The sequence below is a fragment of the Cryptotermes secundus genome, unplaced genomic scaffold (genome assembly GCF_002891405.2).
Source record: "Cryptotermes secundus unplaced genomic scaffold, Csec_1.0 scaffold16, whole genome shotgun sequence".
Taxonomy (NCBI): Eukaryota; Metazoa; Arthropoda; class Insecta; order Blattodea; family Kalotermitidae; genus Cryptotermes; species Cryptotermes secundus.
This window is the reverse complement of record NW_019718616.1, coordinates 1,429,441-1,447,209: the sequence shown is the minus strand read 5'-3', so window position 1 is coordinate 1,447,209 and position 17,769 is coordinate 1,429,441. Positions and strand designations below refer to the sequence as shown.

General features: G+C 40.2%; 1 protein-coding gene across 1 annotated transcript in view; it reads left to right on the top strand.

Annotated features, from left to right (window-relative positions):
- LOC111861385 (autophagy-related protein 16-1) overlaps positions 1-17,769 on the top strand; it is a 616,691-nt gene that overhangs the window by 254,771 nt on the left and 344,151 nt on the right. The gene's annotated exons all lie outside the window — the stretch shown is intronic.

Here is a 17,769-nt window from a genome sequence, read left to right as displayed (position 1 = left end):
TTCAAAACGGGTTTTCGTCGGAATCCACGATGTGCGTAACAAGAGTTTTGAACAGATTTGTGTCACCCATGCGGACCTTAACGCACTTCGATCTTTATCAGTAATATACAAAATATATTTTAAGGAAGGGACGAGTGAAATCGAGGAGTGCCCATCTATAACAAAAATGGCTTTGTAACGAAAGTGTCCCGGGAATAAGCAGCTGTTATTAAAATACAGCTTAAAGACAATTCCAGGAATATAATAATTAGTCCCTGACAAATCCTGACTCCATGAGCCTGGACATTTTTCCGTTGTATTCACTTCAGCGACTACCCCGTTAATAAATTATTACAAAATGTGGCTTTTCACCCATGGACAGAGAAAACCGGCTTAAGACGCCATTCTGCATTTTTTCCGGTCGATATATTTCGTTGAGATGTGGTTGTTCAGTATAAGAGTCATGCGTCCATCCGGCACGTGGTTGTGACACATTCAGGTTATGTATGTGATCCGACAGGAGAATATCCGAGTGACGGCTCCTAATATTAGATGTGTCATCACAATGAACCGAACTTGGTGTCATCAGAGTGTATCCATCTTGTTTTGTACAAAACCCAGTCGTAATCCTGACAAAAACTGAAGATTTCATATAATTAAATATACTCCTCCATTTGTGTTACTGCTGCTGATAATTCTGTTATTACCATTGCTGTCGCCTCCACCACCACAACCACCAACTTCACAACGCGTACATGCCATATAGTAATGATGTTATGAAGTTGCCTCCATCCTTATTTGAGCATCTCACCAAGAAGAATTATGTGTTAATGGGATAAACCTCTTTTGTTTTGTACGATTTGAGGCTTTCACGGCGGTGACTATGAAGAAAGCAGTCTTCTGGGATTTGGCACCGTGTATATGTGGTGTTAACCGACGTTTCGAAGGAACGTATCGCCTCCATCTTCAGTGTATAAGGAAAAATATAAGAAATCTGCAGGCAAAGCAGTCTGCTTTTACCGGTTCTCACGGTCTCTTCGCTTGTGGATTTCTTATATTTTTCCTTCTACCCTGAAGATGTAGGCGATACGTTCCTTCGAAACGTCGGTTAACACCACATATACCCGGTGCCAAATCCCAGAAGACTGCTTTCTTCTCTTTCGTTTTAGTAAAATCGTTCATGCACTTCCCCCGAACTTGTTTGTTCCTACGTAAATTTATATTAATAACCATCTGATCGAGCAGTATGACTGAGACGGTAACCCTACTGCCATATATTCGGGAGGGGCTCAGTTCGAATCTCTGCTGGGACACCGGATATCCTGACTGAGATTATTTGTGTTTTTACTGGGTCCAGACGAATGGCGAGATGGTAGTACTTGGAAATAAGCCTCGAGAGCTTCCTTCCACGTCAATTCTAATTCATCATGTCGGAAGCAGCGTCATCAGCAGCGACTTGAAGCACAGAGCAAATGATGGTCGAGATGGTTCAAGCTCGTATAGCAACAGGCGTGACCAGAGTGGTTTGAACGGCTGTTGTACTGCGATGTGGAAAGCAAATGGAAAAACTACCACATTATCACTTTTCCTTGATAGTCTCTTTCCAAAAACAGAGATACCATGTGTGCGAGATGTTTGCTCTGGAGACAAAACAAACCGGAGTGGCGGATAGAAGTGCCCAGTAGACGAGGAAGAAGAAGTAAGAAAATGCTGGATGACCTTGGCGACAGAAGAGGACATTTTAATTGAAAGAGCTTGAGATCGCATTAAGTGGAGGAACTGTTTTCGAAGAGACTGTGGACCTGTCGTCTGACAGATTACTGATGAATGAATAATCCTTGTACGTTACGTAGTCTAAGCTACTGACATCGTCGTTTAGTAAACGCAAAGAAATAAAAGAAACAGCCTTGTGACAGCTGAACTTAAGTGAAGTTGATATGTTGTTTCTTTTTCTAAAGGCCATGAAATATGATGCTTTACTCTTCTTCATAGGTACACTCTTCGGTTACAGAGTGTAAGAAGTGGAGAATAAAAGCAAAGTGTTTTGGTAAAATGTTATATCGAGTTGCGTTTACTTCTTTATTTGATGACTAATTGCACCCAGTCATTGTTGCAGTTCCTTTCACATAGCTCTGTACATCATATCGGATATGTTGACAGTTGGCTTGAATTCGAATCATCGGTTATGTTACGATGTAATATCTAAGATGGTTAGTGATTGCGTTTACGGTTATTGTAGTTTCGATGAAAATGGACGTAGTTTAAATACAAGCCCATTGTAATGAAGAAGGCTCGTGATTGTGTACCCTGCCATAGCTTGAGGCTTGTCATTAACTGGCAAATAATTACACACGTTTCCAATATAAAGACAGTTATGGTATTCTAGAGTTGGTTTACGTCTTTTTATCAGTGTGCTGAATCATTCGTTAAAATTACTCGAGGAACGTGCTAGTAGTGCCAGGCAATCTGCAGCAGGGAAGTTTAGGAAGTCTTATTGGTAAAACTGTCACACCACACCTTGTTTCAGCCTGCAGTGAGAAGGGGGTTGAACAGTGTATAGGTGCCGAAATCACGCTCCTGTTCATCCGGAGAAGTTCGCATAGCGCTTTAAAGTAAAACTTTGTTTGTCTTATGAAATACGATACATTTCTTTTGTGTTAATAACCAAAAGATGTATAGTGAAACTTCATTAAATAAATCTAGGGGAAATGCTTTTCTCGGATTGTACCGCGTATTTAGAGAGGAAGTCGTTTTCATTTAATTCGATACATGGTATTTGTAATGACTGGTTCAGGAACCGTCGTCCCATTTCACAGTTTAATCACTGGACTAGTTCATAATTCAGAAATTCCCATTTTTGATACTGTGTAATTGTTGTACTGCGATGTGGAAAGCAAATGGAATAACTACCACATTATCACTTTTCCTGGATAGTCTCTTTCCAAAAACAGAGATACCATATATGCGAGATGTTTTCTCTGGAGACAAAACAAACGGGAGGGGCGGTTAGAAGTGACCAGAAGACGAGGAAGAAGACGTAAGAAGATGCTGGATGACCTTGGGGACAGAAGAGGATATTTTTATTTAAGGAGAAAGCTCTAGATCGCATTAAGTGGAGGAACTGTTTTGGAAGAGACTGTGGACCTGTCATCTGACACATTACTGATGAATGAATGGTTTCGGAAGAGAAACAGTAATGTTACTTTCGGAGGTAACAGTGAAATGTGTTTGTCAAGTGCCAGTGTATTTCTGCTCGGTGTAGTACTGTTAACTACTAGACCATGCTCTTCTGAATTGTACCTGGAACTCCAAAGACAAAACGAATTGATGTGTATTATAACGAGAATATTTGCTTTTCATGGATGTAATAGGTATGATTACAAGTTATTATTAACAAGTGAGAAAGTAGTACCGTAGTTGCTATGTACCATGCTCTGTATAAAACTCAACATGTTGATATTTTAAGTATGAAACCCAAGAGACGCTTATTGATCTTTTTAGTACTGAAAACGGTAGCCATTATTCTTTGCTACTCTGAATATTAATTTACTGTTGAGTGATGTTATAAATTATAAAATAATTTTATATGAGTCTTTACTAGATTGAGTTAAAGTGAAAACATACAGATAAGAAGAAATATCAATTTTTACTGCAAAGTACATCATTAATTATCTTGTAAGATTTGAGGCTTTCACGGCGGTGACTATGAAGAAAGCAGTCTTCTGGAAATTGGCACCACATATGGTTAACACCACATATACACGGTGCCAAATCCCAGAAGGCTGCTTTCTTCATTAATTATCTTGTTTCCTGCAAGGAGACGCGCTTTGAATCTGTTACAGTTATTTTCCAATGTCATGTTTGGGAACATTCGCTTGAAATATACTTTTAGTGTTGAAAGAACTTATAGGTGCATGTGTGTACATAAGTCAGGTGTCCAAGTACTGTTTTATGATTAGTGCAAAATTAAAACAATCAAAGACTCATCAGAATACTAATCTCTACCTATCGATGTGGTGTGCATTCTCTGTGTATATGTTGTTTCTGATGCTTGTTATTACGCGTTGTAGGGGGGTGTTGACCTATCCCATGAAAATACAGTTTACGTTGCCTTCCTTTAAATGTTTGTATTATGTAGGTTTGTGNGATGGAGGCGATACGTTCCCCCGAAACGTCGGTTAACACCACATATACACGGTGCCAAATCCCAGAAGACTGCTTTCTTCATAGTCACCGCCGTGAAAGCCTCAAATCTTACATTGTAGTAATATTGTCTGCAATAATTGAATACTATGATTAGTAATCCATATGTAGTGTCATAACGGTTTTCATTCATCTGGTTAGGAGCGTTTTATTATGCTATGCAGTATGTAGTGTTTTTCAGCTACGTGTCTATACGTGGTGAGTCCTGCGTAGGATTTTTTTAGGGACTGTTCTTAATACGTTCTTAAGAGCCTTGCTACGTGTTTTGCTAAGTGGTTTCCGGAAGAGTTCTTCCAGCTAAGTATATGTTGAATTGTATTATTATTTTTGTGAAGTTTTATTATTCGATATCTTTATGGTGTTTCTGGGGTTAGGTTTATCTATGGAACCCTTGATTAAAAATTTAAACTTCTTTTCACTATTTGGTGCTATATCTTTCTAGGTTATCACCGTTCTCTTCCATGTTATTTCAATCTCCATAGAATATTTTCTCAGTTTTTATTTTATTTTTATGCCTGCGCGCTCTCTTTGATGATTTCATTGCAAACCCAGTGAAGCAAAGAGATCAGGCAAAAAGAGAGACCGGGATAAACACCGGCGATTGCTCTTTTTTTCGTTCTACGTTTCTTCCTCTTCTTGAAATCATTATTCAAAGACTACTTCTGAGTTAACTTTGATCTTTTTTTTTTTGAAAATTTCTTGAAACATATTGCAGTTTGTGATAAAAATAAAAGTCCAGCCATCGAACTTTTGTGTTTGGCTGTGTTTTTATTAAGTCTTTATTGCCTGAACAGGTACTGAGGGGAATATTTGGACTCGAGGAGGGATGGATGCGTCAGCATGCTGCAAGAATTGTCTAACGAGGAGTTTCACTATTTGTGTTCTTCAATAAATGATATTAGGATTATCAAATCAAGGAATATGCGACGGACTTGATATATAGCACGCATGGGTAGAGCACCGTCTTTGTTTTGGGGTTTAAGAGGTGCATTTTTATAAGCGTTCTGAGGTTATGTGTGTGGCAGTGCATCTTTATATTGTATTTCCATATCGGGGTATAAACAATTGAGACCATCGCATGGCTCTAGGTTGCAGATAATTTAAGTCCAGAGAAGTAAGTGTACTTTGGTTAGTATTCTGTTAGTACTTTTTATAATAGACTATAATGTTTCTCATTCTTTCGGTATGAAATTAATGTATATATATACATATATATTGTGTACAGAATGCACATTTGAAGGTGCGCCCTTATCAGATAATGACGTGGATTATTACATCATCGTTCAGCATACAATGAGATCCGAAATCGCCATGCCGGAAATCACGTTAAACACACTGAACTTCCTATTCAAGGTATGACGTACCCCCAGAGCTGTTTTGAACAAAGTGTAAGAGATATTAGCACAGATGTTTGTTTTGAAACGAATTTAGAGGAATGGTCTAATTTTACTTGCTAACATAACATTCGCTTTTGGGTGCTTAGGTGAGAATGATATTTGTTCAGGCTAGAATATGAAGGAACCACTAGCAATTAAGGGACATTACTCTTTAAGTATGTGATGTTAGCAACCATTAGCACATGCCACCAGACTAATCTGGCAGAGGAAGGGGACAGCAACATGAATGTCACATAATGTTTGCTGAACCAGATACACCTCTTTGGGCGTGTTATTGTCGTTCAGTACATTATGTGAAGCTCTTTGCATGATACTTGTATTAAGTTAGAGTTTACTGGAGCCATTTCTTTGAAAATAAACAGGTTTTCCACGTACGATAAAGATTGCATTGCGTGAACACTGTATTTGAGTGCGCACCCAGATCACAGTCGACCCTAACGCAAGGGACGAAATGTCTGTCAGCGATAATGTAATATACTGAGAAGAATTCCTTCTTCTGGGGTGTGCCGTTGTGTATATATTATTCAAACCGACGTTTCGGAGGAATGTATCTCCATCTTCAGTGCAGAAGAAAANCATAAAGCCTGTGTAAAATTTGAGGCTTTCACAGAGGTGAATATGGAGAATGCCGTCTTTTAGGATGGTGGCTCAGTCTGCAGCCACCTGCTCATGCTGGTTCCTCGCTCGCAGATGTTTCTTGTACCCTGAAGATGGAGGCGATACGTTTCTCCGAAACGTCGGTTTACACAATATATTCACGGTGCCACATCCAAGAAGACGGCATACTTCATAGTCACCGCCGTGAAAACCTCAAATCTTAAAAGTAGTATACTCTTGACAGCGTATGCAAACAACAGTCTGAGAATGATGTGTGGAAGAATATGCATTAGTGATGGCATCTGCTAGGATGTCAAGTTCATGTGTAAAACAGTAGGAAGCATCAATGTTGAAATTCAAACAGAATAAGGATATGTGCCCTGTTGTCCATAGTTCCCTCATAGTATTCAGTTCAGTTATTCAGTATAGAGGGGGTGGGTTTCCCCATTCACCGCGACTAATAGTCTATTGTACGTCCCCCTTTAATTTCTACTGTCGCCATACACTACCGATACTGGTGCCCGCTATCTACCCTTTCTGCCAGCGAGGTAGGGTCTCTACTGGCAGTGGTACCCGATAACTATCCCCTTTCTGCCAGCGAGGTCGGTCCTCTACTGGCATTGGTACCCGATAACTTTCTCCATCTACCGGAGGCATTGGAAACTACTTGGGCGGGAAAATTTTTGCCTAATTTTGCTCAGAGGTCTCCTAGAGACACGGGACCCACGGCTTAAAGTCCCTCCCGGAGGACTTGTTCCCTGAATTTTTCCGCCCTTAAAAATTCCACGACTTCCGCCGGATTTGAACCCGCGTAACTTGAGTCATGAGGTGGGAACGTTACCCCTAGACTACGGAGGCCGCTTCCCTCATAGTAACTGAAGGACACTTTAATTTGCATTTCTTATTCCACAGGCAAAAGTCCTTTCGTGGACTCCACAACTTTGTTAACTGAAGAAGTAACTTCGTTTATTTCACACATAGGTGTTCCAGCTACAAACGCCGCACCGCTTAGAAAATTAATTTCATTATTGTCAACAATAAAGAAACACAAACCTGTAATTAAGCTTTGCTATTATAAGACGCTGCTGCCTATTCACCGGCGTGCCCTCCCATGTCAGTTTTTCGCAACATAAAGTATTTGTGCTGAAGCGAAACCTTACATCTAGTTCCACATAAATCAGCTTGTCGGTACGAGTATTGTGTTATGTAATTCTGCTTCAGGCAGCGTCTTACGCAGTGATCTTATGTACGAGAACTGCTTGTCGTTCGCGATCCTTCGATGTTTGCAGTGCCATCAGTACCTTATGTCTGCCTAGTCTGAGAGACAACTCCTGACTGTAGTGTTCCTGTACATTGCAGTTTTACAATAAATTGCAAGTGACATGTTAGAGGCAGGCTCACTCTGGAAACTCTTGCAGATTTATGTCGCAAAGAACTTATTACCTTCCATGATTTAACCTTTTAAAGACAGACTTAACTGACTGCTAAACTGCTTGTGTCCCTCGGCAGAATTCTCTCTAAATAACATATACAAATTCTGCTCGTACGTCACAGGAAACACATTAAATTTACGCTACAGAGACCAACCGATTGATTCGGTAGAGGGAAATGATCTCTCTTTATTGAGAGAATCATACAAAACACGCAACTACACTCCGTGGGAAGAATGCAGAGGTTTAGTCTGTTAAAGCAGATGGTACACCTGAGCTTTGAAGGGTAATCGCCATGATAGAATCTAGTTAGGAATGCAAGTTATGAAACTCATTGTTATGCAGTTTTCTCCATGCTGTTATTAGACCCAAATATTTCCCTCAGCGAAATGGTCTCATTAGACATCACTTCCGCACGGCGTGAAATCAAATTTCACATCCATACGAACCATGGTGTGAAGTTTAGTTCATGTGTTTTAATAATTAGTTTCTCGGACAGGAAAAGGGAAGAGAATAGTTCAGGGTTCAGAGTTTGTTCGGGAATAGGGTAACCAGGTTTAAAAGTTCTGGAACTCTTTCATACAAGCAAGCAAACAGACAATAACATTTTGCCCACATGCATCCGTGATCATCCGAACCAAAATTTATTTATAGTTCCAAAAAGCTGTTAAGAAAATAATTTGACATTACAAGGTGAGAAAGTACACTTCCTTTTGAGAACATAGACCGTGAAATACGCATTCTTTTTCGGGAACAGGGGAGGCAGAGAGAGAAAGAGCTAAGCTCGAATGCCAGTATCAGACCATCATAGTTCTGTTCCAGCATGCACGGTGTGTCCAGGATCCGTTAGGGCCCCCTCCTTTTTTTTTTTTGGCCCTGCAATGCCATCTGTTGGCGAGTTGTGGCGTTAAGATTCTTGAAGTTTCAGCTGTGGCTGTCTGTAATTTTAAAGCATAAGCATCGTTGCATCATGTGTTCTGGACCTTGAATGTAACAGTACTGTTCTGACACTCGTTGGAAAATGGCGGTTGAACACAGAGCCAACATCAGATTTTGTTTGAAGTTAGGCAAGACAACCGGAGAAGCGTACGAAATGATGAAAGTGTGTACGGTAGTGATTGTTTGAGTCGCTCATCCGTTTTCCGATTGTATACTGTATTTCGTGACGGCAGGGAGGACATTGAAGACGCTTCACGTGCATCAAAGCCGAGAACAAGTCGCACTGAAGAAAATGTGAAAAAAGTGAACGAAATCCTTGCATCAGACAGATTTGTTTCTGCAAGACTTATCGAGGAGCTTTTGGGAATACCAAAAAGTACTGTGCATCAAATTTTGACCGAGAATTTGGGCAAACGGAAGGTCTGTGCGTGGTTTGTACTGCACGCGCTGTCAGGCGATGAAAAACATACCAGAATGAAACACTGCAAAGACATGTTACGGTCGGCCCAAAGTGATACAGAATTTACAAAATCGATTGTTACTGGTGACGAGACATGGTTTTTTCAATATGAGACTCTCACAAAGCGGCAGAGTGCAGCGTGGTTGAGTCCAAAGTAGCCGAAACCAAAGAAAGTGCGCATGCAAGAGAGTCGAGTGAAGACACTGCGAACTGTTTTCTTCGATTCCAAAGGAATCATTCACAAGGAATTTCTGCTAGAAGGTCAGACAGTGGATTCTGATTATTATCTCGGAGTCCCCAATCGTTTGTGGACGAGAATTCTTCGAATTAGACCTGAATATCGAGAACAAGGTTCCTGGTCTATCCTCCACGACAATGCCCCACCCCACAAATCGAAGATCGTGCGCGATTTTTTGGCCAGAAAAGGGATCACAGTCCTCGATCATCCTCCGTATTCTCCAGATTTGTCTCCAGCAGATTTCTGGTTGTTCCAAAAAGTTAAGTTTGCGATGAAAGGAGACCGTCACGACACCATCCAGGACATCCAAAGGGAATGTACCGCAGTTTTAAATGCGATTCCACAAAAGGAGTACAGTGACTGTTTTCTAAAACTTTTCAATCGATTCCAGCTATGTATTGATTCAGAAGGAGACTATTTTGAATAAAAAGGGTGAAATTTTGAAAATAATTCACGTCTTGTATTTTTAATGAACACAGCCCTAACAGAACCTGGACACACTGTGTATAATGCCCCACAGACATTAGTAGTAAGCGCGACATGAATATTGCAGATCACTCTGTTGAGTACCGGAAAGATTCTTGTCAGTGTACTCTGTTGAGTTTGAGTTGCCGTAAAGTTAGCATTCAGAACTGACAAGTAATTTGTAGGCTTGTTTGTTGCATTAGAAGCAATTTCTTCTTCGCCAGATGATATTGCTACGATGAACATGGTACTAACTCTACGATTTGTATCGAAGGGCATTCAGTAATAACATACCATAAAACATTATTGACATTAATGATTTCAAAATTAATTTGGGCACACACGCCATTTTGTTGATGTTCTTACTTGCTTCATTGTGAGAAGGGTTTTTTTTTCGTAGTATTCATTAACTACGATTTAATTTTTTCTTTGTTTCTTGGAGATTTTTCTACGGCATATATAACGATTGAAATTAAAGTGTGTTGTTTATTTTGCACTTTTTATATAATTATTTCTTGCTTATGCACTTACAATGCATTAGTGTACAACCAGCTGTGACAGCAGCGTATTTCAGTAGTTGCCATTAAAGTAATTTAACCATTATTAATGTCATGTCTGTGTGTAATCGCAAATTATGTAAGTAGGTCCATAAAACCTTCCCGTTTCTTTGTATAAAAAGCAAAGATAAATATTGATAGAATTTCCCTGTTGATATATTGTGTTTCTGATCAAACGCAAAAAGCAGCAGGAAGAATTTTAAACCCCCCTTGTCTTAAAGTTGGCTTAATTTCCGTTGGACGCGTGGTAGCTCGGTCACTGACGTGAGGGCGTATGACTGATCGATTGGCATTAGGATTTCTTTTTTTAATCGTAATATCCAAGACTGCCAAAGGTTCACACAGATCCATATCTAATGGATTCCATCTGGTCTTTGCGTCAAGATAGCCGACTTTGTATTCGATATCCAAACATGGCACTTCCCTAGTCAGAGCGGTGCCCATGTTTGCATCTTGTGTCTTTACCGTTCCACCCATTGAAATATCTGGTAGTTGTAAATTGAATGTTTCATGTCTTTATGTACGGAAACTGTTTTTGAAAGCATATAGTGGTTTTACATATGGTGACTTGCTAAACAGCAAGATTTCTAGTATCTGTGCCATGAAACTTTTCAAGAGGAACCAATCATGGCATTCTGTTGGTTTAAGAACGATTTCTGTGTGTGGACTCGTCTTGGCAGGAGCAGAATAACTGTGTGGCGAGGTCGCCGATGTAGGAGCTCTTGTCTTGCGATACCAGAGAACAAAGCCCTAGACGGCAGTCGTGCCAGGGGTTTCCATAATATTTATTGGCCCCAAAGTATCATGGTTCACCTAACCATTCCCATACTATTCTATAGGCACAATCGATTGGAAACTTCGCCCATCTCATAACAGTGTATGGAGGCGTGTAGGTGAGGCTTCACGCTTTGTCAAGTCTGCGAATGATTGTCTTTATCTTCTCATTTGGTAAGACGCTTGTTGTGTATGCGTGTTCTGATGAGGAGAAGCATTCCTCACTAGAGTGTTTTTTTTCACTGGCTCTACAACCCCCTTGGGCCCTTGCCTCTGATTTTTCAGTTTCATGGTCGTTTTACAGACGGTAGGACATCTTGAACGAGTGATCAGCTCGTCGCAAGGCCTGTACCTAAACACACGGCAACACGAACACAGAATAAACACATACACATACCAAACATCCATGCCTTTTGCGGGATTCGAACCCACGATCCCGGCTTCCGAGCGAGCGAAGACAGTACTTGCCTTAGACCGCCCAGCTAACGTGACTAGCGGAAGCGATCACATTCCACATAATGTAAAGATTAAAGAACCTTCCGCGTATTTTCATTTCATTACATACATATATACTCGTATGTATTGTACGTAGGATATTGGGGGGAAGGTCAGAAGGAAAGAGACCACTAGGAAGCGCAAGACTAGGTGGGTGGATAATATTAAAATGGGTCTTAGAGAGATAGAATGGGGTGGTATGGATTGGAACGATGTGGTTCAGAATAGGGACCAGTGGAGGGCTCCTATGAACACGGCAATGAACCTTCGGGTTCCATAAAATGCTGGAAATTTTTTGAGTAGCTACAGAATTTGCGGCTTCTCAATAAGAACTCAGTTCTATGAAGTTACGAGTAGTTAGTTAGTTAGTTAGTTAGTCAGTCACTAAGTCAGTCAGTCAGTCAGTTTGAAGTTAATACCTTAGCATTTGATTAGTCAGAGTGAGGAAAACTGCCGAAGCCTCGGCCGGGAAATCAGATACCCTGACCGATATTCGAACTGGATCCATCTCAAATACAAGTATAAAGAATTACCTCTGCCCCAAATTGCTCAGTCATGCAATGTTGAAATGTGAGTAATTTTGGTTTAGGTTTCTGTTAATATCACCCAGAATACTGGCGCATGTAATTATGAACCCTAAGACAACTCCAAAGAAAGGAAGTTGACTTTCTCTAATGTCACAATGCAGAGGGGTATTCTAATAGTGAAAAGGATTAATGCCTTAATATTTTGACTCACGAGTGCAGTGCAGCAAATCCAGATGCTGTAAAGTGCTTGGCATAAGACTGGCTATATCTGTAGGTCTGTGCAGAACAAATGTAATCTGCACTTATGTCGTTTTGCTGAAGAATCAATTACAGATTGAGAAATGCGTCGATGATGCAGTTACTGACGACAATTTTTTTTAAGAAGAAAGTTTCATACCGTTGTCTTAAATAATCAGTTATCTGGCCACACTTTTGTGTAAATACTCGTAATATCATTTCGTATTACATATTTCAGCTGTACTTCACTCTGTTCAAATAAGAAATATTCCAGCACTCAGCATACAGGTTACATTTCTCATTTTGAACGACCTTGAACCTAGCATAAACCTACACAGCACAATGTGGATGCAAGTTGTTTTATCTGAAGAATGCCAGTGTATTAGACCGTCTTAATTAATACCCTAATTAATTCTCTATCTTTTACTGAAAGCAGGATTTACTTCTCGGAGTAAGAATTAATGTTCTTCCAGCTGTCGGAGCGACTTGAGAACAGGTTTTGTATTTATGCTTGATACGAAAGTTCCGGAAAGTTGCACCATAATGATAAGTACGATTGTGGTTTGGAATATAAAAATATATAACGACATCTGAATAGCTAAACATTTTGTCTGGAAATCCAATGTGTCGTTCCAAGAACATTTCAAGTTCTGTCATTTGCAGGTTTCAGTGTTTTGTAAGAGTTCTACATGAAACAAAAGTGAAGGTTGTATTTTAACGATTGAGTCGTAAATTAAGAGCTTCACAGTTTATTTTATTTAACATTGTTAGTGTCGGTGGGCAGGGCATGTAGCACGAATGGAAGAGAAGAGGGGTGCTTATAGGGTATTGGTGGGAAACCCAGAGAGGAAGAGAACACTAGGAAGACCAAGACGTAGGTGGATGGAAAATATTAAAATGGATCTTGGAGAGAGGATGGGATTGTATGGACTGGATCGATCTGCCTGAGGATAGGGACCAGGTGGAAGGCTCTTGTGAACACGGTAATGAACCTTCGAGTTCCGTAAAATGTTGGGAAGTCCTTGAGCATCTTCACAATTGGCGGTTTCTCAAGAAGGGCTCAGCTCCATGATTGAGTGAATGAGTGAGTGAAGTGTGTAATGGAGCAATCATGCTTATTATTTTGGGGTATGCACACAGGTACTGCACCCTATTTGCTGATGTGCTTGTGCTTTCATAGTGTTCTGAAAATCCTGAGCTCACTCTGTTTTCTCTTCGCCCCCAGTAGGGTACTGTCGCGCCTCCCACAGCTTTCTCTGTCTCACTCCTTCAAATCATGTCCTACGCTATGAGTGGTGTCTCAAACATTTACGTTTTACCCTTCGTTATGAATTTTTTTTGGCACTACAGCCCCGGTGGGACTAGGCCTACCTCCATGAACTTCTCCGTTCACTTCGGTTTTTCTAGATCTTACACATTCGGTAGGACTCCTTGGGCGGGTGATCAGCTCGTCGCAAGGCCTCTATCTGTACACAAACACAGAAAAACGCACACACACAAACTAAACATCCATGCCCTGAGTGGGATTCGGACCCACGATCCCGGTTTCCAAGCGAGCGAAGACAGTGCATGCCTTAGACCGCTCGGCTACCGTGACCGGCTTCGTTATGAATGCCCTGTATCAAATATTCAGGCTGTTTCTTGAACTACTCCGTCTCAAACATTAAGTAACACCTTGCACTATGACTCTCTCAAACATTCATTCAGATTGACTGTGCGCTATAAGGACTCTGCCCTAAGGGACACGTGACTACGTATAATCTGAAAGACCACAGTATAAATTTTCACTGCCTGAAAATCCCTAATTTCACATATAGCTTTTGTTTGTTAAGAATTCTGAAACTTCGCTACTAAAGACTGTGTTTTATTTTGTTAATGACGCCAAACCCGAAGGTGAATACGTAAGACAGGAATCTCACTCTACATATACAGAAAGTAATAACGCCGGAATTATATTACAGTTGGTCTGCATCATGAGGCTAAACGAGCAAAAAGGCAGGAGGCGTGTCGAGGAAGCAGAGGGGATTTTGGAATATGTAAAAAATGAGAGCCATCTTGAGTAAGAGGATGAGGATGATGCTGGCCAGCAAAGTGGAACGGCCCAGCGTAGTGGCTTCTGTTCCCCGCCCTCCCCTAGTCACAGGGGACATGAGTTCGTTACTCCGCAGTCAGTCAGCGAGTGCGGCCTTGTGGCGTGTCCGTCCGTCCTTGCGTTGACTCCCTCTCTTCCTCACTCTGCATGGGCATCCGTTTCATTTGTTTTACTTGGATTCTTTGTCATTAAAACCTGAATGTCCGTGTATTGTTTCTGCTGCTAGTAGTAAGAGAAAGGGGCAACTCTGGGTGTAGTTTATACCGCGCACTCACATTTCTCCATTATTTATTCTGAGACAAGTCTTCTCGGATATGACGTCGTGTAGTTTGGTTAATAGATACCAGTGTTTTGCAGGAATCTTCTGCCTCCATAGTCAGGTTACCTACCAGACTACATGGCGTCACATCCATGTAACGTAATCTCAGCTTTCACTGCCGTCAGGATCTCGGATACAGATATTTGCTTTATTATTTATAGCATTAAAATAGCTGAAGTTTGCTGGATCATAGCTGAGACGGGCGAAGTGAATGAGGATTTTAGAAATATTCATGTACAGTTCACTTAACTGAGATGAACGCAGTTCCTTACCGTTGTAGTTTGATCAGTTTGTGAGTGTAGTTTATGCGTTTTCGTTGTATTTCTAGCCTTCCTACTTTACACGATGTAATTATATATGTTCCTGTAGTTGAGGGATACTTCTGTTCATGCAAAACTGATTTAGAAGTTCCTTATGTTTCTGTTTCTGGAAATGTTGGATTGTCGTTGGTTATATTTCAGATTTTTAATTAGCGCTATAGTGTAATTGCGTAGTATTGTAGTAGAACACTTGCAAGCTTTATATATTTGTTAGTTAATAGAGACTTGTACACGTATATTACATAACACCTCCGAAAGTTTAATGTAACCTATTTTATCTTTCGAATCCTTATCAACGAAAACACATACTTATAAGTAGTTACTATAGGATTCTGACGATGGTGTATAACACACTGATATATTGGGTTTCTGGACTTTATCCATCGTCCAGTGATTGAGGCTAGCTCTTTCTAACGGACCCAACAGAATAGGTGTTTCCCTTTTCCTTCACCTGAGGACGGAAACAGATCCAGTTTCCGAAACGTCGTGTTTTTATTTGTTATCTTAAAAACCAGGACGATGGATAAAGTCCAGAAACCCAATATATCAGTGTGACATACTTATAAGTAGATTACTTAATCGGGTTACTTTCTAGAATCATGTACAGTCCTGGATTTCCTTTAATATTGCTCTTAGACTTGGCGCAGTCACCTCACTATTCACGATAAAGTTTTGCATCAGATTAAAGTGTACGTAATTTCCAACTGTTTCTTTGATGTTCTGGGAGTATATTAACTGTATACGTGCTTTACATGTTTATGTAAGGAAACCGAAATTAACGGCCGTGGGGATTCGTTGCGCTGACCACGCGACACCCTCTATCCGCTAAAGTTGGCACTAACTTCGCTGACAAGCGGCGGTAGCTCGGTCGGTATAGTTCGCTTGCGGACTGAAGCCACGGAGTTTGTTTTTTGTTTGTTATCAGGAATGTACACGGATATTTCAGATGTTCTCTGATGTCGTCCATTTAAACAGGACTAGAATCTCCTACTGCTTTATGAAGTTATATTATATGTACAAATGCAGAATTTTGTGTCATTGGCGGACCGAAATACGAAGTTCTCTCTCAGTATATAATTAATTACAATCTTCCTCCACACTTTCCTGATATTTGTACAGAACGTCAGTGACGGCCCATGGCTCTTTTAATCAATGTCTTGTGGTATCTAAGTATTCATATACGCTTTGCTGCATAAAAAATCGGTGTCCAAGAATTTTTCCCCAAGATGTGTATGCCTGTATATTCTTAAACTCCTCGATGACTTAACGGGCTTAACAGACGTTTATGTTAACACTTGATGATATTGACACTGGAATCCATAATTTCAATAACCGTTGGCTTTCTGAACCTATTAATTTAGCTACAGTTGAATTGGTTGTTTGGAAAGGGGAACATTTTCGCTTGTCACCCATTGGACGCTTTTTTTTTTTTTCCAACCAGCTCGGTTATAAAATTATTTATTTGGATGTAACCATGAATGCACCACACAAATATTTATCTACACGTTAAGAATAAGAATTTTTTTTTTGCGTTATTATTTATAATAAAAAATTTGTAATTCTTGTTTTACAGTTAATTAAAAAATAGGGAATGTTTATCACTTGGTTTCTCTAGTAGCACTAGTCCAATGACTGAAACTAACTCTTTCTAACGGATCCAACTGAGTAAGTTTTTCCTGAATTATTTATCGAAGAACGGGGACATCCATTTGCCGAAATGTTGTGTTGTTTTCGGATTCTAGGAGGTGGACAAAGTCTATAAATGCAGTAATCTGAGGTATAATGCTGTTATAACCCTAGTTGTAAAGATGTCTAGATGAAATAAGATTCTAAACATGGCACACCCATGATGCCCCTTGATTCTTGTTCTGATTCTCATCTTCGGTTATATAGATATGCTGTGAAGGCGTGGTTATGTTGTCATACCATTATTAACAACGCTCACAACTCCTTTTGATTTCATATCAACACACGATTTTGAACTTCTTGCATGAAACGTGCTCTTTTCTTTAAATTGGATGGGCGTAATCCAGATATTGGAGGTGTTTAATTGGATTTTGTAATATTAATTTGGGACAAGTAGACCTATCAAATTTGCTAATCAACGTGTCTGAAAACTGGCGTTCGTTAGACGTGTCCTTGCTTGCTGTAAGCTGAAAATCAATTGCTTCTAGTGAACTGTACCAAACTCACGGAGTGATGCATCGTCCTGAATGTGTAATATGCTTTAGGGGCTATTGATCCATTAACATTTGTTACAAATGTTTTCACGTATTTTTATGAAGTATGAAAGTGTTAACTAGATATCAAGACCGAAAACATTGCACAATAAACCCCGTGACATTTAGTCCGTAAGCGAACTCTACCGACCGAGCGACCGCCGCTTGTCGGCGAAGTTAGTTCCAACTTTAGCGGATAGAGGGTGTCGCGTGGTTAGCGCAACGGATCCCCACGACCGTTAATCTTGGTTTCCCAGACCAGAAAACAATGCACTATATTCATAAATTTTTACAGGAAAATGTTTCCCAGTTGCATTTTTAAATCTTTAATGTAATTAATCGGTGCACCTTTTGTAAAATGCAGAATCTATTTATGCAAATTATGAACATTACGGAAAACCTCAGCCACGATGGCCGGTTTCTGTGCCCAGATTTGTACCTGGGACCTCAAAAATACAAAGCAGGATTGCTACCCACTCGAACTCGACGTCCGGTATAATTGTGGTGTATTGTGTCAAGCA